This window comes from Callorhinus ursinus, unplaced genomic scaffold, assembly GCF_003265705.2.
Source record: "Callorhinus ursinus isolate GAN/ISIS: 27379988/994484 unplaced genomic scaffold, GSC_fseal_2.0 scaffold11, whole genome shotgun sequence".
NCBI lineage: Eukaryota > Metazoa > Chordata > Mammalia > Carnivora > Otariidae > Callorhinus > Callorhinus ursinus.
Window position 1 is genome coordinate 43,450,105 of NW_027397073.1, and position 19,989 is coordinate 43,470,093.

At 41.5% G+C, this 19,989-nt stretch overlaps 1 long non-coding RNA gene across 2 annotated transcripts; it reads right to left on the minus strand.

Moving 5' to 3' along the window:
- Positions 1-448: 448 nt before the first annotated feature.
- On the minus strand, positions 449-18,792 carry LOC141373684 (uncharacterized). 2 transcript variants are annotated; one of them, XR_012379931.1, is made up of 3 exons: positions 18,661-18,792; positions 3,668-3,732; positions 449-1,209 (listed from the first exon to the last, which is right to left on the minus strand). It is a non-coding gene; the product is annotated as an uncharacterized lncRNA (long non-coding RNA). The 2 variants fall into 2 exon arrangements; XR_012379932.1 differs by lacking the exon at positions 449-1,209 and adding an exon at positions 1,250-1,429.
- Positions 18,793-19,989: the final 1,197 nt, after the last annotated feature.

The window sequence follows — 19,989 nt, forward strand, 5'->3', positions numbered from 1 at the left end:
TGCTCATAGTAGAAATATCAAGAAAAACGGTTCACAGAAGGAGAGTATTGCATCGTTTGCATTCAGGAAAGTCTCAATGAACCCTGTAAGCCTTCTAATTACTCAATTAGGAATTACGGGGGGGGGGAGGGAGATATAATTTCTGTAATTGAAGCAACATGGCCTGTGTATTTGCTTTATAACAAAAATAATCACCGATCTGATAAATATTTGCTATCAGGATAAGATAAGCCCCGATGGATATTGAGTGGCAAGGGGCTGGTGCATTTGTTAAAGGAACAGGAAGTAATCAGGGGGAAGGGATGGGCATGCTTCGCTGAGCAAATTACATTTTCCAGCCAATGCCGGGGTCTATCAAATATCGCTGTGTGAAAGAACATGCACATCGTGCGCACTGGCCGTCCTGGCAGAGAGCAGAACGTTCCCTCCAGGATTTATTTATGGCTAAATCAATTGTACCTTAAAGGGATAGTTTTTCAAATACTTTTGCTATTGCGGGCAGCTCATGCAGGAGTAGCCATCCTGAAATCAGAGAAGCAAGGTGGCTTAAGATCTTCCTAATCCAGGTCATGGGTGATACTCTTCTCCTTTCTCCCATTTTCCAGTGCTGCGCAATTGATGTGGATTGGGGTTTCTGATCACTGAGGATCCAGGGTCAGGATTGGGATGAGGTAGTCCTCTGAGTCATGAAGATTATTCTTGCTTTAGGTGGCAAAGGTCACCTGTTCCCAATCTTTTATTATATGCGTTTGAGGGATTCATAAAATTACACACTGTTGTTTCCTTGGTTGGTGTTTTAAGGATTTTGTGTCAAGGGAGGTCCCTCGGAAGACAGAAATCCTGCATCCTACAAAGATGCTTGTAAAACAAAACTCTCATTTTTACCTGTGCCAGCTTAACGCCCCCCCCGCCCCGGCCCCCAGGCCCCTAGAGGGATAAGCAACAAGAAATATGCCAAAAGAGTTGTTGTGGCTCCTTGCAGCGCAGTGAATCGCCCCCTGGGCTGCAGTCGCAGGCAGGGCAGGGAGAGGAGCACTGGGAAGGCGTGGGGCTGCCCGGCTTGGAACAGAGTTGTGGGCAGCTGGGAAGCCGTGGAAGCTGCTGAACCAGCCTGGCAGGCTGCCATCAGGAAGGACGTGGCTTTCCAAGAGTGAAAGTTCTGGCTGCCCAGGAGTTCCTCAGTGTCGTGCTGAGCTCTGGAAAGAGCAGCTGCAGGGGCAGATCAAAGGGTTTTAGTGCGGACAGCGTAACATGCGGTGCTGGTCAGATGCCGAATTCTCGGCCATCTTGTCATTATCTTTTGTCAAGGAGCTTACACAAAGCCAAAGGAAAGATACGTGCTTTCTCGTTTGTTTGGTTTTGTGTGAAAGTGAAGCGGGCCCGTGGCAGCTGCTGGTACCGATTTGAGAATTACAAGTAGTTTCTTGGTCTGTAAGGATTAAAAAATTAGCATATCTTGAATATCTCTGTGCGCGGGGCACTTTTCCCGGAGCCTCACAGTGATACTAGCCGGACGCACACATGTGCTTGTATCCGTGCCTGCCCACACATACCCAGGACATTCTAGACCGCTAACAGCCTGGGCAGGACAGGCGTGGAGGGGCTGAGGAGGTGGAATGGGCTGACTTCCTGGTGAAGCGACCGTATTAGATGGGGAGTCTAACTGGATGACAGGAATTAGGCCTTGCAAGTAGAAGCCCAGGAAAGAAGTGACTTGAGACACCCCTGAATACGGTTAGGACTCAGCCTCCCTACCTGTCTAGGTCAGGATATGGCCATGATTGGAATGGCCACCTTTGTACAGTGTACACCCACAGCATCCTTACATGGTAGGCCCGACAGTGGTCATCATCCGACTCTTATCTGTGTTTGAGGATAGACATCTTAGACATTTTTTGGGAAGAAGTATCTTCAGATGAAGGTAGAAACAGGGAAAGAAATGAAAAATTCTTTCTTTCATGCTGCTGGTATGCCGTGGTTACCTCTCTTTTTTTGCTACAATGTTTGTATATGCCTATCTCTGTGCATATCCTGCAAAGTCTGTTATAACCCATAAGGTTATTTTCTTTCTTCTCCACTAGAGAGTAATATACTCTTGTACCCATTTATTCTTTTTGTCTCCCCAGACCCGGTGCCTGGAAAAATGCTGGCGCTTAAATCTATTGAATAAAAGAATCCCATGAGGGCAACTTAGTCATTTTGGATAAATACAAGATGCTCCTCCTGACGTCCCAGCTTCCAGGGTCAGGTCAATGATGTTTTGCCATATCTTCTGCCCTCTATGCCATAACCAGGAAAACACTTAGGGGCTTGGTCAAAGTCTTTCAAGAGAACCTTGAAGAGTTAGGAATCACAGACTTGTTTCTAAGAGGAAGGGCCCTCTTCTTAAGTGACCACTTTAGAGGATCCTCAAGTGGTTTCCAGTAATAGAAGGCAACATTCATAGTTAAATACAAGTCTCCAAAATTGACAGGTTGTCCCTGAGTATTTGTTTTCCTGGAAGCAGCTTTGTTGTAGTGGTTTGCATCTCTAATTGTTTAATGGAGAATGTATCGTTTAAGTCCAAAGAAAAAAAACCAAGAAATATCCATGTTGTGTTGTTGGGTTTAGTAAATGCATAATTAGGATTTAAATCAGCATTTTAGGTTTGATGAGAGCTTTTTTCTAGACGGGCATGATTAGAAGGCATGAGGAATTTGGAATGCTTCCTTTTGGGCCACACAATTATTTTTCTCTGGTGTGCCCTGCTGACCTGACCACATCCAAACCTCTAACTTCATATATTCAATAACCAATTATTGGTTTTGGTACCTGCTATATACGAAGTTTCATAGTAAGCCTTAGATGCTGTGTTGGTCTGCTTGAGAGACCATGTCTCTGAGTATCAATGTGCTTCATGTATTCCTAAGGGCACTTTTGTCTGCATTGGATTATGGCCTCTGTCCTTACTTTAGAAGCTAACCCCATCATAAAATTGTACTCCAAGAGAATTTTACCTTAGGACTATATTAAAATCCCAGAATGGAGATGTCTAGTAGACTACTGTACATTTGGGTTTGATTCTCAGAGGAGAGTTCGGGAATAAAATTATGGGTAGAGACCTATTATATTTGGCTTCTATTGTTCTATTTTTTTTCAACAAATATATGTTCGATGTTTGTTATGTGGATTAAGAGTTGAATAAAAATGGTCATGACCTTTGCCCTTACAGAGTTTACAATAGAGCAGGGAAGGCAGACATCACACAAATCGTGTCAAGTGTGAGGGGTGCTCCAACAAGGTAAGAAGAAGGTCCCCAAAGCAAGTTACAAGGGGACCTAATTTAGTGCTGTGAATAGAGTGTAACAGGAGGACTGACATATTTTGGGATACTAACAATTTAATGAAGACCTCAGTGAGCTTCCAGGGGGAAGAAGACACTTTCCCTGCTTGAAAATGTGCCTTTCTAAGTGAATCTCACTTTTTTGTTCAGGTAGTGGATGGAGATGATCTGAAATCAGGGAAGGGAAGGCTGTGCATGCTTAGTGTTAGTCACAATTATCCATGCTCACTGGGCCACATGCTCATTTTCCTGAAGCCCGGGACACAAGGTGGGAGTGTTCTGACTGAGAAGATAGAAAGGGGTACATGCTGGTGGGGCTGATCAAGAGGAGGAGAAAGTATTTACCTCTGCTTATCCTTCTTGCTTGCGACATTGGTGTGAGGTCTGGTGACCGGAGCTGTTCCAGCTATCTGGTGGCGGGAGGGGAAGACACAAACCTTGACATCACTGGCTTGCTGGATATTTTATGTCCAGGTTTTCTGCCAGGTGAGCTAATTAAATCTACTTATTGATTAAACCATTGTTCTTTTGGAGCTTTCTTACTTGCGTCTGAAAGATTCATAAACCAGGTAAAGGGAAGCTGGGGAAATTAAACAAGGACAGACTGTTCCAAGCAGACATGAGCAAAGGCCCAAAGGTGAAAGAGCATGTGGTCCAATGATAGAGATAAATTCTGTAAAATGTAGGGTTCCTGCAGAGTGTTGGGCAATATGGTAAAAATGGAAAATCCAGTCTGTTACAAAATAACTGAGGCTGGTTGAATAAATATACCCTCCTCCTTCTTTAAACCCTTCTTCCTCCCCCTTGCCTTTATTTCCCTCCTGCATTCTCTTTCTCCTCTCGTTTCCCCCCTGCTTGTTCCTGTTTCCCTTTACCTCTCACTTTTTCCTCTCCTCTTCCCCCCTCTCCCCTCGAGCTCAGGAGATATTAAGATAGATCTCTGGACAAAAACTGAAGGAGCTAAAGATCAGAATGACAAGCAAAGCTGCAGTTGCTCTTAGCATATTTATTTGCATGAGGAACCTGAAGCCATCGGCATCGCCAGCTGGTGAGGCCAAGCGACAAGGTTTTGGACCTTTGCGGCAGAGAGAGTTAGGAATGAGATATCGCAGAAAGCTAGGACCCTCATAGGGCCACATCCTCAGGGAGGGGGTGGTGAGAAAAAATTGCCTCCTGGCTAAGGCAAATGACAGCGATACTTGTCTGTCCCAAAGGATTTATAATCAGGCATGAGCTCCTCACACAAGTTTGGAGATTAAATAACCCTATTTTGGAGCTATGAAAAATCTTGAGACAAGAAAGTAATTTCAAGTGCAAGTGGACTTCAATTGTCATGTCCAAGGGCACTTAGAGGAACCCAGATTCATACTGAAAGAATAGTCTATCAGCCCAGTGTCCTCCAAATCCAGAGTCATATCAGTCAAATATAAATTCATAGTCCAAAGTCGTTGAACACACAAGTAAATGAGCCATCGTGGCCCCCCAAGGACTTTAGATGATATAATAATTATGAAACACATAGAATTTTAAAAATGTAAAAAAAGTTTAAAAGGGAGGGAAAGCAGAACTAAGGAGAGACTATAAATATGATCAAAAAAGTTGGAAAAAGACCAAAAGAAGTCTATAAATTAAACAATGCACTCATTACAATGATAATATTAATAAATGAGGTTAGCAGCACATTAGACACACGTGAAGAAAGGGACTGAGTGAATCAGAGCCATGCCTTTCAGCCTTCAATGTACAGGGCAATGACCTAGGGAGCTAGTTAAATTCAGGTCCTGATTCTCTAGGTCTGGAGTGGGACCCAAAAGACCGCATTTCTAGTAAGTTCTCAGGTGATGCCCACACTTGAGGAGCAAGGAACTAGAAGGTAGATTTGAAAAATGTGGCCCAGTGAGACAAAGAGATAGAAAATATCTCCCTGAGGGGTGCCTGGGTGGCTCAGTCGGTTGAGCATCCAACTCTTGATTTCAGCTCTGGTTATGATCTCAGGGTCATGGAGTTGAGCCCTGCATCAAGCCCCATGTTGGGGAGTCTGCTTGAGATTCTCTCCTTCTCCCTTTGCTCCTCCCCCCCTCAAATGAATAAATCTTAAAAAGAAAGAAAAAGAAAAAAAGAAAATATCTCCCTGAATAGCAAGAATAAGAACAGAAAGTAAAGGGGTGAAGCAATATTTGAAAAGATAATGGCAGAGAATGTTCCAACACCTAATGAAGGACATGAACTCACAGATTAGGGAAACCATACCCAAGGAAGGAAGGAAGGAAGAGAGGCACAGAGAGAAAAGAAATCTTGGAAAACCGCATATTATCAAAGAAAGGGAAGATCTTAAAATCAGCAAGAGAAGAAAAAGTTTACCTACAAAAGCAAAAAACAAAAAACAAAATCCAACAATGAAATTGATTTTAGAATCCTCAACCGTACCAATGGATATGGAATAATATTTTCCAATGTTAAGAGAGAAAGGAAAAAATCCAGTCAGCCATCTATCTGAACTGTCATGCATCCATTGAAACTACCCTTCAAGAGGAAAGGACAAATAAAGTCATTTTTCAGATAAGCAGAAACAGAGTTTATGACCAACTCTCACTCAGAGGTCTTCTAGTGATTCTCAAAGTATGGGCGCCAGCAGCATCAGCATCACCTGGGAATATGTGAGAAATGCAGCTGTTTGGGCCCCGCCCAAACCCGTGAGTTAGAAATGCCACAGTGCAGATCAGGCTCGCCTGGTGATCAGATGTGACTCGGATTGGAGAAGCCCCACTCTGGAGGCAGTACATAAAGTAGGAGAAAAAGCATTTCTGAGGGAGGGGCTGAGACATCAAATGAAATCTTGTTCAAATAATCTGATAAACTTTAGGTTAACCTAAACCCAATATTAACTAAGTAAAACAATAATAATATCAAATTTGGGGATAAAAATAAAAAGAACATTAAAATATTGAACAACAAGAAAAGTAAGATAGGATGGGATGATTGTAGTTAACCAGATACAAGTTTTCTGACTATTACGACAATAATAATTATTCAGTGATGTGATCTAGATGTTAGCCATATTAATGCTACCTATAATATTTGGCTTAGAAATATTATAAATTACACTTTTCGAATGCTCTCAAATGCATTACTTTATTTAATCTTCATAACAACCCTGTTAAATGAGCAGCCCAAATATATTCTCCTTAAAAAAATGAGAAAACTAAGGGACATTGTAACTTGACCAAAATTCCATATTTGGGGTGTGGCTGAGATAGAATCCAAGTATTTGGATTCCAGGCCTTTATTCTGGCTTTTCTCATTATCTCACTACTGCCTTCTTGTCACTAATAAAAATGTTATGCAAGCATGCTCTTCTGTAGAAAATATATTCTTTGAAAAAATTTCAAAAACAATTTTTATATCTTCTTTTATGTATCACAAACAGAAAAGAAGCTATTTAGAAAAAAACAAACCTTTTTTATTTTGATCGTAACAAAGCTCTATTCTCTCTGTACATATGCTTAAATGATTTATGGCCTTGTTCATCCCAGAGAAACAGACTCAGAAGGAGAAGATAGAATGACAGCATTATTTTTTTTTCAACGTGAAATCGAAGACGACTTGAAAAACTTCCTCATAATAATATTCTTTTAAAGGTAAGATTGGTTCCCATCAGTCAAATAGAGCAGATAATATAAATGACAGAGTTAATCATGTGCATCTGCTTTGGAGTCTCAGACTAAGTGTTTCTTGAAGTGTGTTTCATGGATTCTGTAGGAGAGCTGGTGATGATTATGCTGTAATGTAAGCACTGATCCCCTTTGCCTCCAAACCATTGCAAAGAATAAACAGGTGATCCTCCCTTCAGAGCGACTAGAGACAATATATGTCTGTGTTTAAGGTTGGCCATTACCAGAGCCCCTTAGCCTTATATGGTGCTGCAGAATTTTCTATAACCTTTATCTATAATTAGATTTACATTTTAAAGCTAAAAGATCTTTTGATTTTAAAATTTACACAGGGTCAAAACCTGGTGAGTCAGTTGTGGAATTTTTTCCTATAACAATTGAAGGAATTTTCCGATTGGAATGAATGCCAGGATGAATTTCTTGGCCTTTTGTAACACCTTTCGTGTAAAGGTCTTCATGTGCATTGCAGACACAAGCTCATTAGCTTCCTGACAGCCTTGGGAGCCGGGTAACTGCTATCAGATGTGGAAACTGAGGGTAAGGAGATAAACATGCAGTGGATGCTGGTCCATCTTAGATTTAAATCAGGAGCTCAGCATCTTTCCTTTGGAACACAGATTTTTATTTTTACAGGACGTAATAATTACATGTTTTAGATTGCTCAGTATAGTTTGAAGTGACTCAAATATGGAAACATTCATTACATCCTTTGGAAGATGATTTTGATCTTGTGGAGAGTTTTTTCTGTCTAACTTGTTATATATATTTTGATTCAGTAAATCTCATTCCATCTAAGAGAGTTATTTTCCTCCTGGGGGAGGGATTCGTTTTTCTTTTTAGTCTCTCTCCTTTAGTTTAATAATTTTTGAAGCATATTCATTTTTTTTCAATAAATATTATAGAATATCTACTACATGTTCACTTCTATGGTATATCTTGGTATACAAAGATGAGCAAGGCATAGTCCTGCCTGCCTTGGAAAGAGGCAGGAGGTTAAATCTATAGATGGGCTGGGAATTAAGGGATTAGAAAGAAGAATCTTGCTTGAAGTCGACCATAGAAGCTCTTTTTCCAGCAGAGAGGGACTGGCAGGGTGAATTTCTTTATGCCTTTGCCATAAGGGAAGGGGATAGTGTTATCATTGTTCTGGACCTTGGCAGATGTTTAGAGTAACAACAATAAAATGGCTCCAAGGCCATTGGCCGTACTCACAGAATGGAGTAAAGACTTGAACCCAAGCCTCCAAGTGACTTGGGTTCTCAGGGAGAGTTTCCACTTCTGGGTAAAGAAAGGAAAAACAAGAAGAGAAAAAAAAAACTTTAGGAGAGAAGAGGTAGATGAACATCCTTATGGTTCAATCTTGGCTGCTGGCATACTGTTTGTCTAAGGCTACAAGATGTGTGTATAGCAGAGTTAGTGGAGCCAAGCATTTGTTTATTCACTAAATGTTTATTGTGGACCAACTCTGTCTCGTGAAGCTTACATTTTCCTGAGGGGGTCTAGGAAACAAATAATAAGGAGGCAAGATACATTCAGATAGAGGTAATTGCTGCTATGTGCTGAATATTTGTGTCCCTTCAGAATTTATATGTTGAAGCCTAATGCCTGATGTCTTGGCATTAGGAGGTGGGGCCTTTGGGGGTGCTTCAGTCACGAGAGTAGAGCCCTCCTGAAGGGGATTAGTGCCTTATAAAAGAGACCTCAGAATGCTTGGTTGCCTCCTTCTGACACGTGAGGTTACAGTGACAATATAGCTGTCTGTGAGCAAGCAGGTCTCACGGCAACTGTGAGAAATAAATGTCTGTTGTTTACCAACCCCCCAGTTTCAGTATTTTGTTACAGTAGCCTGAGCTAAGACAACTGCTATGAAGAAGATAAAATAAGATGCTGTGATAGTGATTTGAGAGGTTTATTGTAGATAAGACAGTAGCTGTCTTTTTATCTTAAACTTAAATTATAAGGAGCTGGCTATACAAGGTCCCAGAGAAGCAGTATTCCAGAAAGGACAACAGTTTCTGGAAAGGCCCTAAAACGGGGGCACACTTAGTATTTTTAAGGAATAGAAAGAAGTGATGGAGGGATTAGTATGATGTAGTGGGGTCATACAATATAGGGGCTAGAGTAGTAAACTGCTTGGAAAATATTCTAAGTCTGGGGGAAAGCTGTTGAAGTATTTTAAGCAAGGGGGTGACATGAGTTTCAAGTGACCTGATTTGAAAAAGGAAAGATCATTGTAAATGTCATGTAGAGAAGAAATGATGGGCTCTGAATCCAATGAAAATTGACACTGTAAGAAGAGGAGAAGGCACAAAAATAGGAAAATCACGGAAAATGGAGCTGAAAGGCCAGGCGAAATGGAGGTGAGAGGCAGAGTTTGGGGTTATGCAGTCACAAGGTGAAGATGGTCAAGGATTGCCTGGAGCCACCAGAAGGTGGAAGAGGCCAAGAATTCTCCTCTGGAGGCTTCAGAAGAGGCACGGCTCTGCCATCACCTTGGCTTTGGACCTCTAGCCTCCAAACTGTGGGATAATACGGTTTCATCTGTTGCAAGTCACTATGTTTGTGGTAATTTGTTATTTCAGCCCCAGGAAATGAATAGAGGAAGTGAAGGGGGTGGGGAGATAATGAGGGTTTACTATGCAGAGGAGGGAGGTATAAATAAAAGTTGTTTGGGGACTGAATACAATGTTGTTTAGAAACAGCATAGTGACTGTGGCTAGAGCAGGAGAAGATGGAGCTAGAGCCGTAGACAGGAGCAGAGAATTCTCAACTTTGAAGGTTTGTTAAGACACGGTGGTCTTTCTTCTAAGAGCAGTGGGGAGCCAGTGAAATGTTTTAAGTAGGAAAGTTTTAAGTAGGAAATGACAAGATCATGCTTATCTTCTAGCACATCACTTTGGCTTTATCATGGAGAATGAGTTGGAGGGAGCCAAGAGTAGCTAGGAGACTGGATAGAAGGCTATTGATCGCTATAGTCCAAAGTCGGGGCATTAAAATCCAGGAGAAATCCAAGAGATATTTGGAAGAAGAAATCTATAGGACTTGGCTACACGTACGATATGATGGTAAAGGTAATGAGACTGAAGTATCAAGAATATTCTTTCTAGGGATGATAGGGACACCTGTGACAATAAAGCCCTGTATTTCTTGGGGAATGTGATGGATAATATTATGCGTCAACTTGACTGGGCTAAGGGAGGCCCAGATAGCTGGCAAAACAACTCTGGGTGCGTCTGTGAGGGTGTTTCTGGAAGAGAGTCACATTTCAATTTGTAGACTGAGTGATGATTGCTCTCATTATTGTTAATGGGCATCATCTAACCCACTGAAGGCCTGAATGGAACAACAACAATGACAACAAAACCTAGAGGCTGAGTAAATTTTCCCTCTCTGCTTGAGCTGGGGTATCCTTCTGATGTGGGACATCAGCACTCCTGGTTCTCAGGCCTTCTGGTTTGGACTGGAATTATACCACCAGTTTTCCTGGACCTCCAGCTCATAGAAAATAGACCATGGGACTTCTCAGCCTCCATAAATTGTATGAGCCAATCTTTCATAATAGATTTCTTTCTATATATCTGCATATATTCTGTTAGTTCTGGTTCTCTAGAAAGCCCTGACAAACTCAGAGAAGGTTGTAAATTCAAATGGGCACTGGAGGTTTGGGGTCTTTAAGATATCCAAGCAGAGAAAGGAGGTTGGCAACTGGATCTGTGAGACTGGACATCAGAGGAGAGATCTGAGCTCTCGGCATATATATTTAAACTTATTTGAATATAAGTGGTCATGGAAGTACATGTGGATGATACTTCTTGGGAAAGAATCAAGAAAAAAAGGCATTGAAGAACCATAATATTTACTGGCTGGTGGAACAATGGCATCCAGAGAGACATGAGAAGAGCAGAGATTGTTGAGTCATGAAAACTTAGAGAAAAGAAAATTTCAGGCAAAGGGCAGAATCATGGAAATGCTGAGAAGTCGGGTAAGATGACAACCCTTACAAACACGGAACTCTCTGGTAACCCCAACAAGAACTGTTTCAATGGGCTAATGGGAGTGGGAGGGGAGACAGGGTCCATTAGGACCTATCTATATCTGGGGTGTTAAGGGATTTGGTATGTTTTAGTTAAAATAATTTATTACTTACAATATGAAACCAATCCAATTGGCAACTTTAAGGAAATGATGCGTGAACATAGAGATTTCAAGGCCCCTCACTCCCTACCCTTTCGTTACCACCATTCCTTCCAAATATGCAACCACAAGGTTCTTATGACTGGAGTGGCTAATACAAAAATTCTGCTTGCAAGAATGTCATTCTTTGGATTCACACTGGGAACCAAATGCCAGGGTAGGGAAAAATTCAATTACATTCTTAGATTTGTTTCTGCTTTTAAATTTTCTGATTCTATGATTTAAGCAGGGGTCAAAAAATGCATAAAAACAGATTTGATAGCAGGCATTGGGAGAAAAGGGGAAAGTGATGAGTCTCTTGAGCAGGAATGTCAGGCATTAAAAGCAGAGTTGTGCAAAATGGGATGCTGTGGTTGCCTCTGGTTCCACTTGTCACTGGATCTAGTAAAGTCAGGAGAATTAAAATGTTAACTTCCTAGAATGTACAATCTCTGGATACTGCCAAAGAATTTCAAGAAGGAGGAGGGACAATCACTTAATGCTGGAGATCTATACATAGTTTCATTAGATTCTTCTCAGGATTGTTTGTTGTGGTTTTTTTTTTAAAGACTTTTATTATTTATTTATTTGTTTATTTGAGAGAGAGAGAGAAAGAGAGTGAGCAGGGGAGAGGGACAAGCAGACTCCATGCTGAACATGGAGCCCAACACAGGACTCAATCCCACGACCAGGAGATCATGGCCTGAGCAGAAACCAAGAGTTTCTTAACCAACTGAGCCAGGTGCCCCTCTCCTCTGGGTTTTATAATAGCAATATTAAAATTCCCATTTACAGATGAGCAAATTGGGAGTTTAAAAAAAAATCATATGCTGTCTACTCATTGTTAGTTTAGGTACTATGTTTCTTTTATTTTTTTTTAAAGATTTTATTTATTAGAGAGAGAGAGAGAGAGAGAGAGAGTGTGTGTGTGTGTGTGTGTGTGTGTGTGTGCAGGAGCATGGGGGAGGAGCAGAGGAGAGGGAGAAGCAGACTCCTCACTGAGCAGGGAGCCCGACATGGGGCTCGATCGCAGGACCCTGGGATCACGACCTGAGGTGAAGGTAGACACTTAACCGACTGAACCACCCAGGCGCCCCTGGGTACTGTGTTTCTTAAATTTCAGATTGTTATACCCACTGCTTAGTTATACCCACTGATGGACACTTGTTAGAATGACTTTGCTATGGGCACAATATGTGTTCAGTTCCTCTATAATGGGAAGAATGAAGTAGAAGCTTCCAGATTTGTCCAGGGGGGTAAATTAGGAATAAGTTCCTATCACTCCTGGCAGCAGGCTCAGCAAATCTCAGGGTAATCAGCACACCCAGCCAGTTCCTTTCTGTGAACCAGAAGTAAAGAATGTAATTGAATGTTTTGGGTTGTGTGGCTCTCTCATAGTTCTGCACCCCGGCCCTCCATCCTGGTTCATGTTTTATAGTGCAGTCTCTATGCTAAATGGCCAACGGCAGACAAATCAGAGTAGGGAGCAGATTTAAACAGTCAATGTCATAGTTCTTGGACTTTCAAAGTTTTACCTCCAATGAATCGATGTCATTGTTCCTTTTCCTTGAGGACACAAAAAGTGGGTTGCTTTTTCCACATCCCTCCTCCCCTTCTTTCTTTTTTTTTCCCCTCCTGCCCTTCTTGAGTTGTTTTTTTTTTTTCCTGTCCTAGTTTTAAATCAAACATGTAAACATAATATGGTTTTGTCAATAAAACATTTAGTCAGAGAAACCAGGATGCTGCGTCCCTTTCGTGGCTCCTTCCCTGACCCTGGAACAGAAAGAGAGACGATAATGTATCTCCTTTTACTAATTAGGATATTGAGAGAAGGAGAGATTCAGTGATGGAATCAGAGTGACAAAATTGTCAGTGACTTATCCATAGATTCGGGAAGATCTTTCTGTTTGTTTGGCTTTTGTTTTTTTGGGGGGCTCACAATTTTTTTTTTCAGATGCTGATTAAAAAAATAAAAAATTGAGCACCATGACCACAGAGGTGGAGTGGAGAATGAGTTTGAGCAATGGTGAGGAGAATGGTAATTAGCGCTTCCATTACCATGGCCACCCTTATTCTGCCCGTCATCTTTACAATTCCCTTTCATGGGAGAAATAACAGCTCCTAATGGGAGGATAAATCTCTAGAGGCAGACAGCTCTGGGTTGGTGTCTCACCTCCACCTGACTCACTGAGTGAAACGAACTTTTCTCAGCCCCTTCTTTTATCTGGAGACAATAGGAGCGACCCCACAAGTTTATTGTGGAGACATGAAAAATAATAGGCACATTTCCGACAATAACCATATATTTGGGTTGGATCTGAACTAGATTAGCTAACTTTGTATGCTGTCTCTAGAGCTTTTGAATCTGGTTTGTATTTAGTTTGGGCAAAGAATCTCTTATGTATATGGCTTATGTAGGTTGGATTCTAGTAGGTTTCTGTACTCCTGCTCTAGAAGAGATTACAGAGCTGAGACACAGGTCCTTGCTATATCCTTGGGAATAGCCTAGTGGCCCACGATTCTCCTATGCATATGTGACTCAGAAGCAAATGGGTGGCTGCACATAAGGGCTATCTTCTGGTATATGAAGACAACCAAGAAAGCCTTTCCATAAAGAGGTCCTTTGGAGAGTATCCAGGGTGTGTTAGAGAGTCCAGGCCCACATTTGCCATGTTTCCCTGCCCATGTGGTAGATTCAAGTCCTGCTCAAGTAGTAAACAAGAATTTCTGCTTTTTCAAAGCCATGCTGTGATCAACAGAGTGGAAAGGCCCAGATAAGAATAATGCATAACTGTCATTTGTGGATTTTAAGAGTTCTAAAAGGTAGCATTGCTTGCTTCATTTGTGTTTAGTTACTTTGTATTGACCCTGTCCTTCTGAGGATGCTTAGAGTTTTTCTTCTGCTTTGGCCTTTGAAACTGTTTCATCAGGTTTTTCCCAGGTGTAAGCCAGTCAGCACTGATTTGAAACTAGAGGCCTTTAAGCATCTCAGCACATGACAGAGGCATTGCACATTAGTACCAACCATCAGCCAGGCAGCTGCTCTTAGGCTTTTGAAACCTCATGATTTAGGGCGCCTGGGTGGCTCAGTTGGTTAAGCGACTGCCTTCGGCTCAGGTCGTGATCCTGGAGTCCCGGGATCGAGTCCCACATGGGGCTTCCTGCTCAGCAGGGAGTCTGCTTCTCCCTCTGACCCTCTTCCCTCTCGTGCTTTCTATCTTCATTCTCTCTCTCAAATAAATAAATAAAATCTTTAAAAAAAGAAAAAGAAACCTCATGATTTAGACAAGTGCTGTGTTGAGGTCACTGGAGAACTCATTCATTTTAGTGACAATGATCAGCTGTACTGATTGACTGAGGAACAGTCAAAATACAAGCCAACTAAATTTTCCAATTTATAGCTAGTTATGTCATCCTATAGACAAAGTCATGGGCTGTGGTGAGATTCTGTCCTGAGGTTCTTGCCATCCTATCAATGCCAACTAAATTATATAAGTATTAGGAGAATCATATCACCTTGGCTCACTCTGGCCTCCAGGGCATGGACACAGAGAGAAACCCCCAGATGAGCTGCTCATGTCTTTGGTGAAAAAGACATATCCGAGTGTTGTGTGCCGAGGGTTAGGAACCCTGCAGTCATATCAGTTTGAGAACAATCTCATTGGATCTCCTAAATACAGCAAGTGCAGAACAAGCCAGTTCCTGGAGAGTAGATGCAGAATCTCCTGGGGAGACTCAGTAAGTAGTGCCAGGAATCCAAATAGCACTCCTCCTTTTGCACCGATAATAAATCAGTACCCAGTAGGAGACAAGAGGTTGCCTTTTAATGGGGTCTTCTCTTTACCCAGCTTCATTCTACATGGTCCACAAAAATGACTTCTGCTCTTACCCATATTCTTGGATGGGTTGCTTATTCCTCCCCCAAATAAAATACACCTATTTTTCGCATCACTTGTCATGGAAATAAATTATTTAGTCATATTCTCCTCTTGCTTGTAACTACAAAGATGTGTCATGACTACTTTTTATTTCTCTAGGGAAATGGTAGAGTTTAAAGGTGAATGAAAGAATCTTCCTTAATATAGGTAATAAAAGCTATTGATCATTGGATTTAGAAATAGGCATAAAAATGCAAGTTTGCTCTCCTGGTTTATCTTTCTTTTCTTTTTTTTGCACACAGAGCTCATGCTGGGGCTATGTAAATCCCCATTCACCTGCCCTTTCTTCCAACTGTGAACATATTATGCTGGTTCAATCTAAGAAAGTTTCTGATGTTTTAATTTTTATTTTATTTTTCATGGTAAAAATACTTAACTATAACCCCTATACCTTTACTTGTGCTGATCTATTATTCGAACAGGGTTTCATCATGTCACTGCATATTTGATGTCACGTCTTCTTAGCTATGTATCATGTAACCAGGTTCTAATTTCAGCTCCTGCTTAGTTAAAACACTTTGTCAAACTTCCCTATCACATATTTTTTTTCCTCTCACACATCATTTCATCCTCACTCCTGAAAAATCTGTTAGTGGCAATTCCAATATTGGCAATGTAAGAGTGAAAAAGAAAATTAAAAAGGGAAAACTGAATTTGAATGTCATTGCAAGAAGGAAACGTTGATTGAACATTCTCAGTGAAAGGGCACATTACGTCCCAGATATGTGTGGGCTGTTTAGTAAGAATTATTACACAAAGGTTAAATAATGTGTCATTCACTAAAATAAAAGGAGTCACTTAAATATTTATTTAAATAGATATGCCTCCAACACTTTTAAGCTTGGTTTATGTATAATTAATGAATTGAGAGAACGATTCTGGAGCACAGAAACATAAAGTGTGAAGAACTACTGCCAATTGAGTTTCAATAAAAATGAAAAGAATGTAATCCTTGAAATGACAATGCTCTTCACTTGGAAAATACAATTTTATTTTTAGACAATTTTTTTTTGGAAACATATCTCCACTTACAAAGCACTGAGCGAGGTTATGCAGTTAAATAGCTTTAGACAATGTAGGATATTTCTAAGTATTGTACCCTCCCCTTATCCACGGGGGATACATTTCAAGACCCCCGCCAGTGGATGCCTGTAACCGTGGATAGTACCAAACCCTATGTATACTATGTATACTATGTATACTATGTTTTTTCTTAAACATACCTGCCTAGGATGAAGTTTAACTTACAAATTAGGCACAGTGAGAGATTAATAATAAATAATAATACAATAGAGCAATTATAAGTATATATGGTAACGAAGTTACGTGAATGTGGTTTCTCTCTCACACTCAAAATATGTTACTGTACTGTGCTCACCCTTTTTCTTGTGAGGATGTGAGGTGATAAAATGCCTATGTGACAAGATGAAGTGAGGTGAGTGACGTAGGCTTCGCCACCTAGTGTTAGACGACTATTGACCTGATGATGTGTCAGAAGGAGGGTCATCTGCTTCCGGACCTGTGTTTGACTGTGGGTAACTGAAACCAGGAAAGATTAGGGGGGACTCCTGTGGCCTCTTTGCACAAAAAGTACATCAGAGACTTAACCAAACCTAAGTGTCAGAAATGGCCTCCCTGAGGACAGCACCTCTGAGTAGACACCTGAATGATGAGAATGTGAAAAGGGCCAATTTCTGGGAAGAGAAAGCCTCATATGTAACGTCACAAAGGCCAATGAGATCGTGGTGCACTAGAGGAATTGGAAGGTGTCGTTGGAGGGGAAAATTCTTCCTCTACCCTTCCAAATCTTCCAGCTGGACTAAGAATCCAATTGACATAAAACAGACTAACAGGAATAAAAACCCCAAAGGTTTGGGGCACCTGGGTGGCTCAGTCATTAAGTGTCTGCCTTCAGCTCAGGTCATGATCGCAGGGTCGTGGGATCGAGACCCGCGTTGGGCTCCCTGCTCTGTGGGAAGCCTGTTTTTCCCTCTCCCACTCCCCCATTTGTGTTCCCTCTCCCACTGTGTCTCTCTCTGTCAAATAAATAAAAAATCTTTAAAAAACAAAAACAAAAAACCCAAAGTTTTATTATGTGTGCATGGAGGTCCAGTAATGAAATTGAGATCCAAAGAAATGACCGAGGCAGGAGGTTTTTATACATTTTAGACAAAGACAATACGTTTGTGAGGAATTCACAGGACAAAGAAAACAGGAGCTTTAATTAGTAAGGAATTCTAAGTGGGCTGAGGTAGTAGATGAGTAAGAAAGTAGCAAGGTTTATTTCTACAGTTTTCTTGACTTTAAAGTCCCTTATCTCTGGTGATATGGATGTCTTTTACTTCTTAGTATAGAGAGGGCATTTTTCATATGCGAGATTTGTCTCTTGCTTTCAAGGGGACGGGGGGGGTCTAAGGGTCCTTGCACTGGCTATCTACCAAATAGCTTTAATTCAAAATAATCAAAATGCCATGTGGTACATTTTGGGGAAGCCGGCTGTGAGCTCCTACAATGTCTAAAGGCTGAGTTTAGGGGTGCCTGTGTGGTTCAGTTGGTTAAGCGCCTGACTCTTGATTTCAGTTCAGGTCATGATCTCAGGATCCTGAGATTGAGCCCTGTGTCAGGCTCTTGGGATTCTCTCTCCCTCTGCCCCTCCCCCCCCCAACTTGTGCACACGCTCTCTCTCCAAATAAATAAATAAATAAATAAATAAATAAATAAATAAAAAAGATATTTTTTTAAAAAGGCTGGGTTTAAAAAGCAAGAAGGAAATTTGGGAGAAGTGGCCTAAGTGTAGGCAGGAGCCATCTAGGTATCATCCGGTAGAAAGAAATGAATGTAGCTAGGTGTAGGTCTTTTCCTAATTAATTTTGGGTGAAACTTATAATTTGGGAATTTCCCAAAAGAAATGTATTTAGAGCAATATTTTTTATACAGATAAGGTTTCTTATGTCCAATTATGCACTACGTTTTCATATTTTAACCTCGTTATTTGAGAACCATCGCTTTGGGTTACAGTTGCTCTTGATTTATTGATTCACGTACATATTATGACACACACGGCAGATACGAAGGAGAGTAAGACATATGTTGCCTTCAGGAGATGGTAGGGTAGCATGGTGGTGTAGGGTGGGCAGGAGGAGCTAAAGGATGAGCTATGAACCAACAGACTAAGGAGGGGGTGGTGAGAAAAAGAAGATGCTATTGGATCACCAGGATCATCGAAACGTGTGGCAAAATACGCACGACCCTACACACTGCTGCCCTGCATCTCTCTTCCCAGTGGGAAGCTTCTGTTTTGATAATGGTTTATTTTGGGGGTATCTCCTGGTTCTTTTGGGGCATAGGGGCTATGGGGGAATTGGGGAAGTGGCCAATGATAGCAACTCCCCATTAATAGGTCACTTTACACAACCCCAGGAGGACATTTCACCCTATATTCGATGTAAATAGGGTTGTGGTGACTCTCAGAGAATGTGGAAGAGTCCTGGGAATCCACAGGACTGACCCCCATGGCCCTCTTCCTCTCAGGACACTTCATCATCACCCACCATACCTGGGCCACATGAAATGGTGAAGAGTATTGTCCAGCCTTGTAAGTTAGGGAAACTAGCCTTAACATTGACTTCTTGGGTTTCAGAATTCCTGTTCAGTGCTCTAAGTCTGGTCTCTTCCCACTCCAAGTTGGTCGTTCTGAGGAAACAGAGTTTTTCTGTTTAGCTGGGGACACACAAATGCACACACGCACGCATAGTCTTTCCTATATTTGTTTTCTCACATCGAGCCTTGCCTCACTTTACAGAATAACATGTTCTCTTGGCTTACTGAGACTTTCTTCAGTTGGTACACTTTTTACTTCCCAAATATATACCATCTTCTACCCCCTGGTGGGCTTTTTTCCAATCTTTCTCTCCTAGATCACAAAAAAATATTCACAACTACATTTTTAAACATAAATTATGTGTAATATTAACAAATGGTCCTTGTTTACAGCCAAGAGAAGTGCACTATTCAACAGAAAGAAGAATATTTCTACTACTTCTCTGTTGGTGCCAGCTCACAGAAACAGAGCTTGACCTTACTTTACGAGATTGCCTACCAGTCAGAATTTATGAACTTCATTATGTTATTTTCAGCCATTGTGTTCTTAATTATTCATCTTGAGGCTTTTTGGAATTGGCGTCTTTTATTAAAATCTAGCCATATAACCAGGGACTCTTTGGAGTGAGGTTAGCTCTCCGAGGATGGGATACTGGAGCAGGGTTTTGGGGTAGGGGAAAGTTCAGGTGGCCCTACTGTCACAGGCTAGGCGGGTGCAGCAGGAACCGGAACCAAGGGGAAGGTGGTGAGGATGGAGGAAAGATAAGAAATAGAAAAAATATTGGAGAAGCAAAAATGGAAAGGAACTAGTGTCGATGTTTTGAACTCAGACAAATGAAAGGTGATCTGACATAGACAGGAACAAGATACCGAGTGAGAAGAATTTAAACGTGGGATGGAGAAGAAAGAGTGCCAATCTTCAAGATTTACTTGAGCTGCTAGTAGGAAACCACCCTTTGAAGGCGGAGAGGAGGCCAAAGCCCACCCAGGCTACCTTGTCTCTCGCTTTCCTCCCCATCGGCTCTCCTTTCCCAATCTCCCTCTTTCACTTTTTTCCTGCAGAGTCCAAAAAGGAAGTGAGGTTGTGGCTGCTTCAGCTTTTAATCCAGTTGGAGAAAAGAACCTTTGCGAGGCCCAGCGGCAAGCTGCATCTGTTTGGTTTTGCCAATGGGTCTGGCATGCACCGAAATGTTTAGGGTTAGAGCTCAAGAGAAAAGTCAGAACTCTCCACAGCTATTTGGAAGTCCTCTGCTTAGAGATGGGCATGGAAGGGATGAGGGCAAGT